Here is an 18,977-nt window from a genome sequence, read left to right as displayed (position 1 = left end):
ACATGTGAAACGGATGCTAGTGATTACACGCTCACAAGCTACCACGGGGACAGTTCAGGGGGGTACGGAAGAGCCCGAGGCTGAAGCAGATGAGGGTAGTCCCGAAGCTGTGGCAGAAACCTTAACCACAGACAGCAAATTTGGCCAAGAGCAAAAGGCAGATGCCACTCCCCGAAAGTGTTTTGAAAAGGTGACAGACACCCAGCTAACACCTGAAACCCCAGCGAGATTTCACGAGGAAAAGGGAATTTTATATAGGGAGACCCTGATGAATATCTCAAAAGGGGGAGATGGGATCAGAAGTCAGCTAGTGGTACCTGAAAAGTATCGCCCCATGATCTTACAAAGGGGGCACTCTGACATGTTTGCTGCGCACTTGGGGGTGAACAAAACACAGCAGAGAATCACACAAAATTTTTACTGGCCTGAAATAGGGAAGCAGATCAAGGAGTTCTGTAAACAATGTGATGTGTGTCAGAGGCAGGGGAATAACCGTGACAGGACCAAAGCGAAGTTGTGCCCTTTGCCTGTGATTGACACCCCGTTCAAATGTATAGGAGTGGATATTGTGGGACCTTTGCCCAAGGCCACAAAGAGGGGGAACCGGTTCATTCTCACCATTGTGGACCATGCCACGAGGTACCCCGAAGCCGTTCCCTTGACTAACATCGAAACTAACACAGTGGCAGATGCCTTGGTGGGGTATATGTCCAGGATGGGATTTGCCTCAGAAATAATCACAGATTTGGGCACATCGTTTACATCAAAGCTCATGAAACGGTTATGGCAAATCTGTGGAATTAAACACAAGGAAACCACTGCCTATCACCCCGAGAGTAATGGGTTAACGGAGAAGTTCAATGGGACTCTGATGCGCATGATTAGGGCTTACTTGGCAGAGAATCCAAACAATTGGGACCAGAAGCTGCAATCCCTTTTGTTTGCTTACCGATCAGTGCCCCAAGCCAGTACCGGGTTCAGTCCGTTTGAACTTTTGTTTGGGAGAAAAGTAAAAGGTCCACTTGATTTAATCAAACAGAATTGGGAGCAGATCACCCAGGGTGACCCACAAGATGTTGTGACGTATATAGACACTTTAATGAATGACCTGAAGAGAAACCTAGAGCTAGCAGCAGAAAACCTGCAAGCTCAGAAGGTCAGACAGAAAACCTGGTATGACCAGAAAGCCAGGGAGAGGCACTTTAACCCAGGGGAGGAAGTGCTTTGGCTTAGGCCCTGCAAAGAGAACAAACTGCAGCTCAAATGGGCAGGACCATACAGGGTCATTTCCAAGATGTCGGACCTGAACTACCTTATAGAACAGGAGGAACACCAAGCACGGAGGGTGGTACATGTGAATGCTCTGACACCCTACTACAGAGGGGAACAGAGGGTTTTATTTGCCATAAAAGCAGCTGAGAGTGAGGAAGCTGAATTGCCCTTCTGGGAGGGTAGAGGGGAAGTGAAATACAACCCAGATGAGGTGAAGATCAGTCCTGCACTCACCCAAGACCAGCAGCAAGAACTAAAAGTGCTGCTCACTAAATATCATAAGGTTTTTTCAAATAAGCCGGGGATAGTGAAGGGAGTGATGCATCGGATCCACACAGGGGATGCACCCCCGCAAGCAGTATCCCCGTACCGAGTGACGGGACCCTATAGGGACAAGGTGCGGAAGGAGCTGGACGAGATGCTTAGGGAGAACATAATCGTCCCCTCTTCTAGTCCTTGGTCCTCTCCGATAGTCCTGGTGGACAAGCCTGATGGGAGCATTAGATTTTGTGTAGATTACCGGAAATTAAACCGCGTAACCACTCCTGATGCCTACCCAATGCCCAGGCTAGACAACCTGATTGAAACCATAGGGGGTTGTCGGTTCATTTCATCGTTGGACCTAGTAAAGGGTTACTGGCAATTAAGGATTGATCCCAGGGATCAGGAAAAGACCGCATTTTGCAGCCCTTTCGGTCTATATGAGTTTAGAGTCCTTAGTTTTGGTCTCAGAAATGCACCAGCCACATTCCAAAGGCTGATGGACCAGACCTTAGCAGGGCTCAGTGACTTTACTGTGGCCTACATTGACGATATAGGGATCTTCAGCAATACCTAGGAAGATCACCTGAAACACCTGGAGATAGTGCTGCAGAGGTTAAATGCAGCACGGCTAACAGTAAAGGCAAGCAAGTGTCAGCTGGGTAGCCCAGAAATAAAATACTTGGGTCACATAGTAGGGGGAGGAGTGATCAAACCCCTAGAGGCCAAGATAGAAGCAGTTCGGGATTGGCCCAGACCCAACACCAAGAAAAAAGTCAAATCATTTCTTGGGTTGGTGGGCTACTACAGAAAGTTCATCCTGAGGTTTAGCGAGATGGCAACTCCGCTGACCGATCTGACGCGGAAGAAGACTGATGACCGCATCCCGTGGACCAGTGACTGTGAGGAGGCGTTCCAGAGGTTGAAGGAGGCGCTCATCCATTATCCAGTGCTGCGTGCTCCCGACTTTGACCGGGAGTTCATCATCTACATCGATGCGTCTAACAGCGGGGTAGGAGCAGTTCTTTGCCAGGAGGATGAAAATGATGACCAGCATCCAGTGTCCTACCTGAGTAGGAAACTCCAGAAAGGTGAGAGACATTTGGCAACCGTGGAAAAGGAGTGCCTGGCCATAGTATACGCGATTCAGAAGGCCAAACCTTACATCTGGGGAAGACATTTTGTTCTGTGCACTGACCACTCACCACTGCAGTGGTTAAAGACAATGAAAACCCATAATAGTAAACTTATGAGGTGGGCTTTAAACCTGCAAGATTTTGACTTTGAAGTGAAGGTGGTCAGAGGGACAATGAACTGTGTTGCTGATGCCTTGTCAAGAAGACCCGACGAGTGAAGACGGCGAAGAAACCATGGACTGTGTATATTGGTGACCAAAAGTTAAATGTACCTGTTTATTGAACAGGCTTGGTTTGTATTAATAAAGGTAACTTAATGTATTGCAAATATTAATGTATAAATGCATAAGTGATATGTTTGACCTAGAGTGAGTAAGTATGGGTTATGGGATTGTATTATAATGTATAACTGTTTATGTGTTTTGATCCTGGTTGTTTTTTTGGAGAAAAGCACTTTAGCTTTTCCCCCGTAAAACAACTTATAAAGGGGGGAGGTGTTACATACCGCACTGATGGTACCTGTCTGTCATGGGTTTGGAGGGAAAGTTCCATCCTATGGGGAGTGGAAGGCGGGTCATCAAGGGGGAGGAGCTGTACTGTATATATTTGGGGGAAGTCCTTCGTAAGGGAGCTGACGTGGAGAAGTGGAGTTGGAGTCTGTGGGTCAGACTGGGTACAACTGTTCGTCGGATAGTACATACCTGATAGGTTCAGGTTTCTATCTAGGTAGCCAGAACGGATAAGTTCAGGGTCTGTGCGTTACCTTAAAGTGTTCCGTGGGAACCAATCTGTTGTATGTGTAGGATTGGGACTATCCCAGGTTCCAGTATCCTATTTACCTGATCCTTTTATTTACCCTGTTTGTTTTTTCAATAAACCTTGTTCTCTTGTTTATTAAAATCCATTCCTGGTCTGGGTGACTTGGGAGAGCGAAGGGTTGGTGGCAGCATAACTACAGGGTGGGATACTCCAGTAGGTCTTGGGTTGTTACACCAGGTCTGCATCCTCCTCCAGGATAAGGTTGTGAATTACCTTGGACTTGTTGGATACAGACCTGGCATTCAACAACAGCAGGCATAGAGTGGAGGGCCGACTGGTCTGGCTACCTCGGTACTGGGGGTTGGTCACCGTCTCAGAACAATGAACAGCCTTTAAGCATCTGTCCATCGTTCTTCTGACATGAGTAGGGACAGAGCCAATGTGATATCTTCCTCTACCTGCGATCACAGGAATATTAAAAGGCCCCTGGCTGGGCGAACAGGCCTTCCACTCCATATCCAGGAAAGGAAAAGGAAAAAGGAAAAAGAAAAAAATAATTCAATCCCTAAATTAATAAGAACAACTATATACTATAAAATAGAAAAAATACAAAAACAATAAGACTCCCAAATTATATGATTTCTGCAATGCTGCCAGTGTTTTTCCAGAAGGTTGTGGAATGTTTTTCTGCAGGCCTGAGAAAGACATTCCTAGATAAGGAAAATGGACCTTGTTGTGGCGTGCTTGCAGACGCACTACGTAAATGCCGCCTGTTACCCATGGGAAGAGAACGGAGCTGAGAAGAGAGACGATAAAGAGGACTGTTTACCTGACTTTATGCCGTGATTGGTTGTCAGCGTGAGAGAGGGGAGATCACGGATGTGCCAGCAAAGCTTGGAAAAGGAACTCTTACTATGCACAGGAGTCTAGTTGAGTCTTTAGTTTTAGTCCAGCTAATCTTGGTGCTTTATTCTTTTATTATGGACTTTCTATGGAATATACTTTGATTCTTTCATTTTACCATGGACATTCCTGAATTTTTACTTATGGATTACTTCATTCCTTTTTTCTGTGGATTACCTTTTGGATTATTTTGAAAATGGACTTTTTTCTGATCTACGTGCTTGCTGCAGAAGGACTGGGCAAGATGTAGGAGATTTTAGAAGAAGGGGGGCTTTTGCCTTTTTGCCTTCCCTTAAATAGCTTTTTCCTTATTTTCATGGGTTTTTGAGATTTTTGATATTTTTGCTGTTTTTGTATTATTATGGATTTATTGCTTCACTTCTATTTTGTAACCAGTTTGAAAATGATTCATTTGCTTGCTTATGCATAAACTGACTTTTCTTTATGGAATTGTCCATATTAAAACAATAATAATGAAAAGCAATTGGTCTCTTGAACAGTAAACTGCCTTAGTGTCACCTGAAGGGGAATTTAAACCATTAAATCGGCCACTTATGCTACTGAGTCCTGACATATTGAGCCTATGGGGTCTAAGGACTACAAAGCTCATGTGTTTGATCTTTTTGGAGTTTCCTAAGGTACTACTATTTTAGGACAGACTTGTAAGCGGGAGTTTGTCACAGGCCTTGCTGGGTTACCAGGACTCAACTCAGCTAACATAAGGGTGTGAAAACATCTAATTACTCTGTGTCCGAACGGTCAAGCATCCTCTAGGGGAGCTGATCGCTTACACAGGTAACTTTGGTCTTGGAGATAAAAATGAAGCAGGGCAAAGGCTAATAGCATTTTGTTAAGAGAACAAGCTGATCATCACAAACACTCTTTTCCAACAACACAAGAGGCGACTCTACACATGGACATCACCAGGTGGCCAATACCGAAATCAGATTATGTTCTCAGCAGCCAAAGATGGAGAAGCTCTATACAGTCAGCAAAAACAAGACCTGGAGCTAATTGTGGCTCTGATCATCAGCTTCTTATAGCAAAAGCTTAACTGAAGATTGTAGGGAAAACCACTGGGTCAGTCAATTATAATCTAAACCAAATCTCTTATGAATACACAGTGGAAGCGAAGAATAGATTTAAGGAACTAGATTTGGTATACAGAGTGCCTGAAGAACTTTGGATAGAGGCTCGTAACATTGTACAGTACGCAGCAACAGAAACCATCCCAAAGAAAAGGAAATACAGGAAAGCAAAGTGGCTGTCCAACAAGGTCTTACAAATAGCAGAGAAGAGAAGGGAAACAAAATGCAAGGGAGATAGGGAAAGTTACAGCAAATTGAATGCTGATTTCGAAAGAATAGAAAGGAGAGACAAGATCTGTTCAAGAAAATTGGAGACATTAAAGGAATATTTTGTGCAAAGATAGACATGATAAAGGACAAAAATTGTAGGGACCTAACAGAAGCAGAGGAACAAGAGACCAAATTGCTAACATGTGCTGGATTATGGAGAAAGCTAGAGAATTCCAGAAAAACATCTACTTCTGCTTCATTGACTACATAAAAGCCTCTGACTGTGTGGACTACAGCAAACTATGGCAAGTCCTTAAAGAAGTAGGAGTGACTGATAACCTTATCTACCTCCTGAGAAACCTATACATGAGACAGGAAACAACAGTTAGAACTGGATATGGAAGAACTGATTGGTTCAAAATTGGGAAAGGAGTACGACAGGGCTGTATATTGTCCCCCAGCTTATTCAACTTATATGCAGAATACATTATGCGGAAGGCTGGACTGGAGGAATCCCAAGCCGGAATTAAGATTGCCGGAAGAAATATCAACAACCTCCGATATGCAGATGATACCACTCTGATGGCAGAAAGTGAGGAGGAATTAAGGAACCTTGTAATGAGGGTGAAAGAGAAGAGCGCAAAAAATGGTCTGAAGCTCAACATCAAAAAACTAAGATCATGGGCACTGGTCTGATCAGCTCCTGGCAAATAGAAGGCAAAGATATGGAAGCAGTGACAGCTTTCACTTTCTTGGGCTCCATGACCACTGCAGATGGTGACAGCAGCAACAAAATTAAAAGACACCTGCTTTTTGGGAGGAAAACAGTGACAAACCTACACAGCATCTTTTTAAAAAGTGACATCACCTTGCTGACAAAGGTCCACATAGTCAAAGCTATGGCTTTCCCTGTAGTGATGTATGGAAGTGAGAGCTGGACCATAAAGAAGGCTGACCGCTGAAGAATTGATGCTTTTGAATTGTGGTGCTGGAGGAGGCTCTTGAGAGTCCCCTGGACTGCAAGGAGAACAAAGCTATCCATTTTGGAGGAAATCAACCCTGAGTGCTGACTGGAAGGACAGATCCTGAACCTGAGGCTCCAATACTTTGGCCATCTCATGAGAAGAGAAGACTCCCTGGAAAAGACCCTGATGCTGGGAAAGGGTGAAGGTAAGAGGAGAAGGGGATGACCGAGGATGAGACGGTTGGAGAGTGTCATTGAAGCTACCAAAATGAGTTTGGCCGAACTCCAGAGGGCAGTGAAAGAGAGGAGGGCCTGGCGAGCTCTCGTCCATGGGGTCACGAAGAGTCGGACATGACTTAATGACTAAATAACAAAGAAACATAGAAGAGACCAAAGATCTAATCACTCAATTAAAAGCTGGAAAAGCAACTCCTTTGAAGATGATCAGAGAGACTTTCTTCTCCGAAAGTCGATTTAGGATTGCCACCTAAAGGTGGGGTCCTTCCCTAGTCATGCTTAAAACAGATCGGACAAGAATGAAGGGAGTGTGTTTCTTCATTTTGTTTATTTCAACGGGTCTGATCAAAGCCCTGCTAACCCAATAAAGCAGCAGCAGCAACAGGAGGAGAAGAAAGCAGAATACTGGCCCAGGTCAAAGTGAAGGAGCATTTTTAACTCTCCAGCTATTTCTTACATCATTTTTAATTCCTTAATTTGGAATCACTCCCTTGCTCTTTCTAAGTGGAGGAGACCCGCCACCCAGCCTGTGGGAGTTTGTCAAGGCAACTCTGAGGTCGATGCATGAATTAAAGAACCCGTTGGGATTAATAATTGGATTTTTCATTTGCTTTTCCCTTTTCAAAGTTCCCCAAAGCAGAAGTGGCTTCTTTAGTTCAATCTTCAAGATCCCAAAAGGAGAAAGAAGAGACTCACAAGAGCCCCATGACAGAAAGGGGGGGAAGGGCCCTACCCTCCACCCAAAGAAAGTGGAGGGAGCCCAAGCCAGCGAAGAGGGGAAAGGGGACTGTAGCGAACAGCCCTGTCCTCACCTGTCCATAACCGCAGAACCTTATAGCAGGAGCCTATGAGTGGGCGGAAGGCGGAGCCAAGGGGGGAGGGAGCTGGATATATAAAGGCTGGTGGATGGGGTCTGACGGAGAAGATGCTGAGAAAGAGAGAGACTGTGTGTATCTTGAAAGTGACTAGAGAGTGAGTTAGAGATCTGTAAGAGCCTAGATTGAAACAGAGGGTGAAAAGAGTTTTAAAGTTATATCAGATTTGATTCCAATACAAGTGATTGGCAACCTGTGATTGATCTAATGAATATTTATCACCTAATAACTTCCCTGATCAAATAAGAGCCTTTTCTCTAAACATATCTCTAAACTTTTCTCTAAATATATTTGGTATTAAAGCATTAATACCTGGTGGCAGCAAAGAAGAAAGAAGGGCGAGAACCTCATGAAGGCCGGGGGGGGGGCAGGGGCTTCAGAGGAAATCGCCACAGGGACAAAGTAGGAAAGGTATGGCCAGAAGGGTGGGGATGTTTCTGGATGGAGAACACATGGATTCCTATGTGGGAGAGGATGATGATACCAAAAGAAGAGGCAGGAAGGGAAAGGAACCATTGTTCAGCCTGTAAACCTTTCTACTGGGGCAAACAGGAGAGTAGAGGATGAAGCCGAAAGTTAAGAGTGGAGGCAAATGGAGAAAAGAGAGAACGCAGAACGGAAGATCCATCGCCCACGCAGAATTGTGGAATCGCCTCCCCAGAGGAGACGGCCGGAGTGGGAGAGGGGTGGACGGAGGAGACCCTCTTGCATCGGCTGGTGTCAGCCCCAAGGGAAGCCCCACAGAAAGAGGATTACGGTAGTCTATTCTTGAAACTATCTGAGTGTGGACCCATCTGGGGAGTGATAATTACATCCAGGCAGGGGCCCAGCTGCAACACCCGTTTAAGAGGGAAGTAGGCGGATCAGACCATGGGCGCCACCTGGTTCTCCACTGACAGCGATGGCTCCAGAAGGACGCCCAGCGTGCCTTGGGAACCCCCGAAGTCACAGACATCAGGGGCACCCAGTTGGAGGACCCCCCCAATCTTCTTTGGGTTCAGCCTTAGTCTATTGTCCCCTTTATCCTCCCACGTTCCCTGTTAACCAATTATCATCAGAGTCCGAAGTACAGGTGGAGGGTGCAAAGCAAAGCAAACATACAAAAACCCAGTCTGTCTTGTCTGTCAAGGGGGAACAAGAAGGGAGGCTTCAAGGGGAACCCCCCCACACACACACACACACCAAATCAGGACAACCAAAGTTTGCCTCTTGTCAACAGGACCGAGCATGAGGTTGGGGTGAGCAGGATTGAGATCTTTTTTAAAAAGCTAAATAAGATGCAAAGAAAACCATATCCCCCCAAACCAGCACTTTGCACATGTTCAGAGAGGCAGTGTGGTGCTGTGGATGGAGTACCGGACTGGAAACCAGGAGACCTGGATTCAAATCCCTGCCGGGCCAGGGAAACTGAGAGGAGAGAGATAGTGTGTGTGTGGGGGGGGCAAGGCTACTGAAGCCACCTCTTGAAATCTCACTTACCTTGCAAATGTTGGAGGGATCTGGGATGTGGTTCTTTGTATTCGGTCCCCCCCCCCCAAAAAAGCAAAGGGAATCCAGCTCAGTCTCGCCCCTTCCTAGGAGAAAAGAAAAACAGGAAAGATCATCTGGGAGGCTTTTATGCATAAATCTTTCCTTTCGGGAGATTTTGCCTTCCTCGTGCTCCTATCGAAGGGGGGGCTCCCTCCCTTCTTTCTCACATCGATGGAGGGTCACGAGAGGAGAAGGTGGAAGGAGAAGTTCGGGGGGGGAACGCCGCCGCCCCTCCCTTCCCTCCCAACCAAGCACCCCTGAGAAGAGGGGGGGAGGGAGGAGAGAGAAGATCCCGGAGAATATTTTTTTCAATCCAAATCAGCAGCAGCCAATCTCACACAAGACTCCACACACACACAGACACACACACACTTTCCCCAGGGTCGGAAACGGGCAGCCCCTCTCTCCCCCCCCAGGGCTCTCCTGCCCCCCCAATTGCTGTGGGTGGGAAAAGAAGGGGTGGGAGTGGGATGGAGGGTCTGGGTTCAGGTCAGGGCCTGGTTTCTGTGCCGGGAACTTGCAGGGGCAGCATCAGCAGCCGCCCTGGCTGCCATAGAAACAAAGAATCATCCTCATCATCCACACCCCTCCTTCCCAGCCGGCCCCCCTGTCTTCTCCCTCCCCACGCCCCATTTCTCTTGACCCCCCCCTTCCTCCTCTCCCCCACCACAACCCCCCCCCATTTCCCACTTGGGGCTCTCCAGAACCCCCTTTCCCCAAAGCTTTCCAACAACAAAAGGGGTTTTCCTGGGGGGGGGGGTCCCGCTCAGACAACGGGGGGGGGGAGAGGCGAGGCTGAGGGGACTCCATGAGAAACACACAAAAAGGGGGCCCGGGGGGGGCCTTGCTGGGGGGGGGCTTCCTTCCCCTTCGGAGTACCGGGATCTCGGCTCCCCCCGCCCTGCCTTCCCGCCTCTCTTCCCCCCCCCCCCACAAACACACAAGAGACACAACCACACACACACAAAAGCCCCCCAGGAAAGGAGTGTGAGGAGTGTCGGGGGGGGGGAAGCGAGTGGGAACCTCTTTCTAGGGACCCCCCCACTGCTCTCTCCCCCAAAATAGGCCCCCCAACTGCAGGTAATGCCTTCCTGTCCCTTCAGCGCTGCCTTGGGACCATACTGAAATGGATGCAGGAAAATGGGCTGAGGCTGAATCCGGACAAGATGGAGGTTCTGAGGGTGGGTGGCCCCGTGGTTGGCGGCTTGGGTGATTCTCTCATGTCTGGGGGGTTGACGCTGGCCGTGAAGAGTGGGGTCCGCAGCCTGGGCGTACATCTGGACCCGACACTCACCATGGAAACGCAGGTGGCATCGGTAGTCCACACTGTCTTTTTTCAACTATGGTGGATTGCCCGGCTGTGGCCCTATCTCGACACGGGGGCACTCACTACCTTGGTGCATGCGCTCCTAATCTCAAGATTAGACCACTGTAATGCGCTTTACATGGGGCTGCCTTTGAGGCTGATGTGGAAACTTCAGGTGGTGCAGAATGCGGCGGCCAGACTCCTCACTGGAGTGAGAAAATACCAACATATTTCTCCAACTCTGGCCACATTGCATTGGCTGCCCATTCGTTTCCGCGTCGACTTCAAAGTCTTAATGCTTACTTACAAGGTCCTAAATGGTTTAGGACCTCAATATTTGGCGGAATGCCTGCTCCCACCAAGGTTTACCCGGATCACCCGCATGAGTCAGGAGGTGAGGCTGAGGAGCCTGACACTGAGAGAGGCCTGGAAGGAAAAGACACGAAACTGGGCCTTCTCGGTGGTGGCTTCTCGCCTCTGGAACAACCTCCCTTCAGCCTTCCCTATGCTGGGAATGTTTAAAACCCAATTAAAAACATGGTTGTACATCCAGGCCTTCCCTCCAGTCAATACAGTGGTGCCTCGAACAGCGATGTTAATCCGTTCCGCAAAAAACATCACTATTGAATTTCTTTGCTATTCAAAACATGGTTTCCCATTGAAATGCATTGAAAGCCGGCTAATCCATTCCAATAGGAACGAATTGCCGTCGCTAATGGAAAATCTCCATAGGAAACCTCGCTATTCAAAACACGGTTCCCCAACTGAAATGCATTGAAACCTATTCAGTGCATCTCAACACGGAAAAAAAATCAACAACAAATTAAATAAGGATCAGAACAAGGTCAAATTGGGTTAACAAAGGATTTAATAAGTGCACTTTACGATCTCAAACATTTCAAACTGGAAACCTTAATTTTAAACCGTTTAAGAAATAGCGAACACGAACTGTGGTTCCTCCATTGAAATGCATTGAAACCATTTGATAATCACCCATAGGAAAAATGGCTAATCAAAGCGAAAAAATGCCCTGAGAACCACATCGCTATTCGTTTTTTTCATTAATAGAGGTGCTCGCTATTCGAGGCACCACTGTACCTGATTTCTTTTCTATTCCTTCTTATTTTATTCTCACTCTATTTTATTGTAACTGTATCAAATGATTATGTAATGTTCTTGTGTTTTATTGTTTTATCCTATACTGTAAGCCGCCTAGAGTGGTTGAGTAGACCAGATAGGCGGGGTATAAATCAAATAAATCAAATAAATAAATAAATAAAAATTAAAAATTAAACAATATATGATTTAAAATATAATTAAAATATTAAAACAGGAAAAAAATAATATTATCTGCTTAAATGGGGTGCAGGGATTCATAATTGTTAAAAGCCTGCCTGAAGAGATGGGTCTTTAGCTTTTTTCGGAAGCATAAACAGGGAAGGTCCCTTTCCTGATCTCCCGAGGGAGAGCGTGCCATGGCCTGAGGGCTGCCACCGAGAAGGCCCTCCTCTCCCATGTCCCCATCAGCTGTCCTTGGCCTGGCAATGGGGCTGAGAGGAGGGCCCCCTCTCCTGATCTTAATCCCCTAGATGGCGCATATAGGGAGATACCGTCCTTCAGGGAGCCTGGGCCCAAGCTGTTGCATTACTTAAAAGGAAACAGATCCTTAAATTAAATTTCCTATTCTGGATGTTACCAATAAAGATTACTGACATGTAGTTAAAAGAATGGCAAGTGATGATTAACCCCTCTGACCAAAGTGGTTGAGACATTTTCCATAAATTCTTAAATGGGTGTATAAAAGATTGGATGAAGCGGATACAAGATAGCAATCAAATAGGGAAGCTGGTGGGAGAAGGGAGGATTTCATGACTAAAAATAGTTTAGTTAGGAAAATGGGCAAAAGAATGGAAAAGGAAGAAAGTAGAAAAAATGTGAAATTTGAGGGAACTATTGAAAAAGACTGAAGTTAGAAGCAATGAAAAATAGAAAGGAGATCGTAAGTGAAATGTGCAAACCGAGAGAAGAGGCAGAATATAAACCCCCAGGTGTTAAAAGGAAGACATGGTTAAAGAATCTGAAGGGAAAGATTGGAGTAAAACATGGAATATTTATTTTATTATTTATTTATGTATTTATTTATTGAACTTCTATGCCACCCATCTAGACATAGTCTACTCTGAGCGGCTCACAGAACACAAAGTAAAACAATAGAAATAAATTAGCAATTAACAACACATAGATAGTAATTTAAGATGGAAAGAATAAAAAGAAATTTAAATAGTGCCCGGAGGGAAGGCCTGTCTGAATAACCAGGTCTTGGTTTTTAAAAATGCCCAGCGAGGGGGCCAAAGGGATCTCTGATGGCAAGCTGTTCCAAAGTCGAGGGGCCACTGCTGAGAAGGCCTGGTGTCTCATCTTTTCTTTCTGGTCCTCCCTCGGCGTTAGGCTCCTCAGGCGCCCCTCCTGACTAGAACGGGTGACACGAGTAGAGCTAGGTGGGAGGAGGTCTCCGGCCAAGTATCGAGGTCCTAAACCATTTAGGGCTTTGTATGTAATCATTAACACTTTGAAACCAACGTGGAACCGAACGGGCAACCAGTGCAAGGCGGCCAGGGTGGGAGTGATGTGTTGGTGTTTCCTCACCCCACTAAGAAGTCTGGCCACCGCATTCTGTGCCATTTGGAGTTTCCGCATCAATCTCAAAGGTAGCCACACGTAGAGAGCATTACAGTGGTCTAATCTCGACATAAAGATAGGGATGCAGCTGGGTAATCTGTCAAAGATGGAAATAGGTGGAGCGGACCACAGACACCACCTGTGTTTCCATGGTGAGCGCCTGGTCCAGATAGATCCCCAAGCTGCGAATCTCACTCTTCGCAGTAATAACAGAATTATGAAGCATAAGGGTAAAAGAAAATTGCTATAGAGTAAAATGGAGATGGCACTTAATTCCGGTGGCATTGAATATATTAAATAATAATGCATCATCTCTGTGCTGGAGGTGTTTTATAGGAGATTAGGGAAAAAACTCGATTGAATCCATGATTGCCTTATTGAATATGGTTAATAACCAAGGGAAGAAAGAAGAAAAGGAATTAGCTATTAAATGGTGCCTATGGCAAGGCTCATCTTTGCAAGGAACAGGAAAAGCGATTATCAAATTAACCTTGAGGAACGGTATAGAAAAATGTGGAATGTGGCCATTGATGACAATGGACCAGTGAAATAAAAATTAGGAGATGGATACTGGAAACTAGTAAGAGCCATGTGCTTTTGGAGAGAAACAGGGTGCTAAAAATGCAAAAATAACCATCATCCTAACCCTAACTCTAACCTAGTCCCTAAGGGAAAGGTGGCAAGAGGTGGAGAAAGGTGGACGTGAGTAATGTGGGTTAATTTGAGCTGATGGGATGGTGTGTGTTGTCATTTGTATCCTCTATTTTCTCTTTGTGATTTTCTTTTCAATAATGGAGGTCCATCGGATCCTATACTCTCTGTCTCTGTGAATCTTTCACCCCTTGATCCGACACTGGGATTCAAAATGGAAACATTTTCCATAGATGTCCTCTCCTTATGACCAAAGACCATCATCCTCAAACATTATTTCAATGATGTTTCTGCAAGAGATTCAATAAGTTCTGGGGAAATGATGGACAAAGATCTTGGCAATTTTTTTTAAATGTGGGAACCTTGGGAGAGTAATCCTCAACCCACATTTATGTATGTACGTTTGTATGTGTGTATATCTGTATGTGTGTGTATGTACGTGCTCCATCTATCACTTGCTTAAAGTGGCACCTTCTCTAAAATCCACGTCTGGGGCCCGATAAATGCACAAACGCCCACACCCACACCCTGCAATCTCCCCACCTCTTGTTTCTTTCCAGAGGCTGTGCAAAGCTTCCCTCTTCCCTGTCAGAGCCTCCCGGCAGGAGCCCTTCTTGAGGAAGAGACTGCACCCCTCCCTCCTTCTTGGGTCTCCGGCTTTCCCTTCCCTTCCTTTCAAGGGCAGCTGAGGCTCCACACCTGGCCAGGGGAGACCCTGCCTTGGTCCTCGCAGGAAGAGGCCAAGGAGAGACAGGAAGAAGGTTGGTGGGTGTTCTCCTAGGACAGCATCAATCCTGCAAAAACTGTAACTGTAACTGTCTTTCCCTCTCCAAAAATCCCCTCATGCAGGAGTGAACTCTTCACTTCACCCTCTTGGATCCCAAAAGAGGAAAGGAGAAATTCCAGGGAGGCCTCCTGCTAGACTGTCCAGGGTTGGAATCTCACCAACAGCACCTGCTCTTGGTGACCAGAGGGTTGAGCCAAGCAGGACTGGGAACCAAAAGAAAAACACTCTGCACATGTTCAGAGAGGCTCTGATGTAGACAGTAAAACTGGGACTCACGCAACCCGGGTTGAAACCCCCACATAGCCAGGAATCTCACAGTGTGTGCTTGCTTTCACAAACCAGAGGCCTCCAAAACTGGGTTGGTTGGGAGTTACTTAATCGACGACAGAATGAAGTCGACAGGACAGACTCACAGCATATGGGGATTTCATGTCACCGTTTGGATACTGTGATGAGATGTGTTTTTGAAGTTATAATATGCTACAGTAATGGGTTTTGTAGTTATGAGTTTAGCAATAGAGAATCCATTTTGAATTAATAAAACGGTCTGTGCTGGAAAAGTACTAGTAGCAGTTTTCATCTCTGCGTTGCCAAGCTTATCACAGGCCGCAGAGAAGAAGGACATTCGTAGCCATAATATTCCAACCTGGATCTTGTGAGAAACTGAGGCAGAGACTAACACCGTTTCCTCTATCCTGATTGGTGGGTTACGTCAGGAAGAAGGAGGAGGGGTAATATCTTGTAAGTTGTAAAAATGGAGTCTTACAGAGAGAAAGCACATGGATTTTGGATATGGACATGAACATTGGAAATGGGATGTATGCCTGATATGTAAAATGGATACCTGACATGTCATATGGATGGATTACTCATGGATTACTGTTCCTTTGGAGAAGGACTTTACCCTTTATGGATTTACCTGTTTCTGATGGACTATGGAATCCTTGGACTGAGGAAGAATGTAGTTTATTTTTTAACTTAGAGGAGAGGCCTAGCCTTTCTGTTTGCTTAGAGTTTTGATTTGATAGCAGGGTTTTGATAGGAGTTCTGATACTTATGAATGGAAATGTTCTTTCTATCATCTATGCTTTTACAATAAACTAATTTTTCTTTATTTTTCTAATAAATGTGTTTTTGCTTAAGAATTAGAAGTCTGGTCTTTTGAGCAGAATAGTTTCATATTGTTACCTAGCTACCAGATAATTGGCCATACGTTACCATAATTGAGTCATTTATTTGCTTAATTACAAGCTACTTTTTTTTAAGTTCCTTTTTCATAGGGGACAGACTTAAAGAAAGAAGTCCAGTTTCACAGCCTGACTGAGACTGACTCACTCAGTTCATGAAGGGGTGAAATGGATTATAACTTTTCTCTGTTCCTGGCGTTGCTAGCCTTCTAGGAGACAACAATAGCTCACAGATACTGTCATGAGGTCAAAATTTGTTAACTGAAAGAGTTAGCACGGCAGGTGCAACTAGTCAAGAAAACTGGGAAGTCATCCTGTATCAGCAGATGATGGAAGGTGTAAGAGAACGATGTGATGTAATTTGTCGGGGGCTGATGTGGATATAAACAAGTAGGAAGACATGCACCATTTGCTTCGGTTTGAGAGCTTATGCTATCCTGAACTCAACTGCTCTGAGAGCTCCCATTTCCTCAGAGACAGAGAGGCTGCTAGTTGGTCTCTCTCTCTCTGTCTGTATGTTTGGAAATAGATGAGTGAAAGGAACTATTTGTTTGAGACTTTTGTTCCACCAGGACTGAAGAACTTGGGGCAGAACGCTTCAAAACCTGTCATTTCACACCATCTCAGTCTCCTTTGCACTGTCAGGCCCATCTCGGTGGCCCCTCTGGCCCTCACCAGGCACCATGGAAGGTCGGGTAGAAGGCGCCCTCCAAACGCTCCCGATGGTTCCAGCGACTGGGCTAAAATTCTCTGAAATACTGATCTAAGCTTTACAATGTCTTGCATCCTGCTAATCATAGAGTTATCATTTAATAAATAAACAAACACAATGTCGCATCTGATCTCAAAGAATGAAAGAGATCTTACCTGCTTTAAGGGAGGCTTTGGATTTCTCCTTTCGTCCAGAGAAAAGTCGGGAGAGCATCAGCTGAACCTCACCCCGTCCTTGGGAGAAAAGGAAAAAAAAACCCAAATCATTCTGGAGGCTTCTCGGATGGACAAAACTAAAAGCTTTCCCTTAGCACAGAAGCTAACAATCTGGCAATCTGGAGAATACAATTCTTTTAAATAATATCCTCTGGTTTATGAATGTGGGGGGGGGGGGATTGTGTGCTTCTATGCCCATGATTCCAAAAGCCAGGAAATAGTCCAAAAATGCTGCACAATCTCATGCCCTCCTTGCCAGCTGGAAAAAGGAGGCCGAGCCAGACAGAGCAAAGGGCGGCTGAGGGGTGGCCACACCCAAGGCAGCCGTCCAGAGGGTCTAACAGCAGGGGGTCCCCCCCAACCTTGGGCTTCCTGATGTTCTTGGACTTCCACTCCCAGAAATCCTGGCCTGGAGAGGCGGAAGTGAAGGCTTCTGGGAGTTGCAGTCCGAGAACCTCTGGAGGCCTGAAGTTGGGGACCCCTGGACTCTGCGGGAGACCCTCTTCTGCTCTTTGCCCTTCACAGCCCTGACCATGGCTTTGAGTCTGGGGGAGGAGTGGTCACTTGACGAAAAGGGGAGTCAGATTCTGGGATGTTCCCTTGCATGGTATCGCTCTGTGAATGACAGTGGTGCTGGGGCGGGGGGGGGGGGGAGATTCCTGTTCAACCCCCTCCACCCTCAGCCTGTGGAGTGTTTCAGGTTTCCATTAATTCCCTGTACTATTTCACAGAGGAACGAAAACCCGGAAAGAGGCTATCCAGAAGAATGTGGTGGTCCGGCACCCCCTGTGTGATGATGACACACAACTTCTGTCTGCTTTTAAGACCTTCCAGGAGGCCCTTCGCTCACCCTCTCTGGCCCCCAAGGTCTGGCCATCCAGCCGACCACCGTCTCCTGTGCCAACAAAAACAGTTAAGACATAAAGAAGCAAAGAGGAGAAAGGCAGGAGAAAAGTAATTTTCAATGAAAGAATGAATGAATTCAAAGCTAATTAAGAATCTAATGACTGAATTTCCTGCCTCTAAGAAAGTCCCTTCCTGGAAACCAAGAGGAGATTCAGACAATTTCCTGGGAATATTTTTAACCCAAAATGAGCAGCAGCAAACCTCACACCAGACTCCACACACACACACGGACACACAGACACAGAGTTTTCCCAGGGTAGGAAACGGGCAGCCGCTCTCTCCCCAGGGGCTCTGCTGCCCCCCCCCAATTGTTCTGGGTGGGAAGAAGGGGGTGGGGGCGCTGAGGGTCTGGGTTCGGGTCAGGGCCTGATTCCTCAGCCTGGAACTTCCCTCCCTTGCAGGGGCATCAGCATCCGCCTTGGCTGCCAGGTGGTCCACATAGAACATCATCATCATCATCCACATCCCTCCCTCCCTCTGAGCCGACCCCCTCTCTTCTCCCCCCTCCAAGCCCCATTTACCTGGGCCCCCTCCTATCCCCCCCACTCCCTCCCCCTTGCGACCCCCTCCCCCATCTCCACCCCCCCAAAAGGCCCCCCAATTCCCACTTGGGGCTTTCGAGGAACTCCCCCCCCCTAAGTTTTCAACCAAAGGGGTTTCCTGGGGGGAGGGGTCACGGCTGGAGAAGGTCCTGTGGGGGGGGAGGAGAAAGGGAAAACAAGCACAACGGGGGGGGGGGAGAGGTGAGCCTGAGAGGACCCGGGTGCCTTGCTGGGAAGGGGGGGCTCGGAGTATCTGGATCTCGGCCCCCCCCCGCCCTGACTTCCCGCCTCTCTTTCCATAGATACACAAACACACACAAGCCCCACTGAAGATTCTCTCTCTCTCTCTCTCACACACACACAGACACACACACACACACACACACACAAAGAGGGCGCGGGTGCCCCGAGGAGTGGGTATTTTTCTCCTTTTGGTGGGGAATATCTTTCTAGGGCCTCCCCACCCCCACCCCCACCCCCACCCCCACCGCTTTCTCCCCCCCCCCCCGAAAAATAAAGGCCCCCAAATCGCCCCCACCTCCGCCCGGACCCTGAAGCGGGAAAGAAACAGCGAGAGGAAAAAAGGGGGGGAGGAGGGAGGGAGGGCACGGCCTCCACTTCCGGTTCCGGTGGGGAGGAATGCAACCCGGAAGCAAACCCCTCCTTCCCCTCCTCTACAGCTTTCGTAGCTCTACGTTCCCTCCCCTCCCCAGGATGCCCCTCCCCCTCCCCGAACACAAAGAGACAAAAACCCCTC

At 47.0% G+C, this 18,977-nt stretch overlaps 1 protein-coding gene across 2 annotated transcripts in view; it reads right to left on the bottom strand.

The window, feature by feature from the left end:
- The window catches only part of LOC110070995 (uncharacterized), a 29,196-nt gene extending 10,346 nt beyond the window's left edge, over positions 1-18,850 (bottom strand). The window contains exons 1-2 of one of the 2 annotated variants that reach the window (XM_078382520.1): positions 18,759-18,850; positions 9,185-9,279 (exon numbers count right to left, since the gene is read on the bottom strand). The gene's annotated coding sequence lies outside the window, so the exon portion shown is untranslated. Of the gene's footprint in view, positions 1-9,184; positions 9,852-18,758 lie in introns of those variants that run through there. The other variant, XM_072984755.2, reaches the window with a different exon arrangement.
- Positions 18,851-18,977: the final 127 nt, after the last annotated feature.

The sequence above is a fragment of the Pogona vitticeps genome, chromosome Z (genome assembly GCF_051106095.1).
Source record: "Pogona vitticeps strain Pit_001003342236 chromosome Z, PviZW2.1, whole genome shotgun sequence".
NCBI lineage: Eukaryota > Metazoa > Chordata > Lepidosauria > Squamata > Agamidae > Pogona > Pogona vitticeps.
Note: the sequence above shows the minus strand (reverse complement) of the source record. Positions and strands in the feature narration are given on the sequence as shown.